Here is a 408-nt window from a genome sequence, read left to right as displayed (position 1 = left end):
ATTTGGTAATAATTTTAGATTAAATTAATGAGATTTAAATTAAATAAGATTTAAATAAGTCCATTTCTTATTTGGAATAAAAGTTAACTAACATCTTGTAGAAACTAGCTAAACAAAATAATACGTTGTAACATTGCACATAAACTTAGAAATATTAATCGTAGAAATATTAATGTATCTATAAATCATTTGACAAAAGGTAATCAAACAATTTCTTTTTAAAGACTTCTAATGAACTCGCATCTAAGACATCTGGTGGAAGTTTTTGCCATAACCATATTGCTGATATAACGAAAGAATGTTCTAGGCAAGATGTTGAGAATTTAGGTATTAAGAAATTTACATTATTATTTTTAATTGCAATTCTTTCTGAACGCCTAGAGTCATCATCAACGAACATTTCTCTTA

The sequence above is a fragment of the Cotesia glomerata genome, linkage group LG8, assembly GCF_020080835.1.
Source record: "Cotesia glomerata isolate CgM1 linkage group LG8, MPM_Cglom_v2.3, whole genome shotgun sequence".
Classification (NCBI taxonomy): domain Eukaryota; kingdom Metazoa; phylum Arthropoda; class Insecta; order Hymenoptera; family Braconidae; genus Cotesia; species Cotesia glomerata.
The sequence above is the reverse complement of the archived record's forward strand: the minus strand, read 5'-3'. Positions refer to the sequence as shown.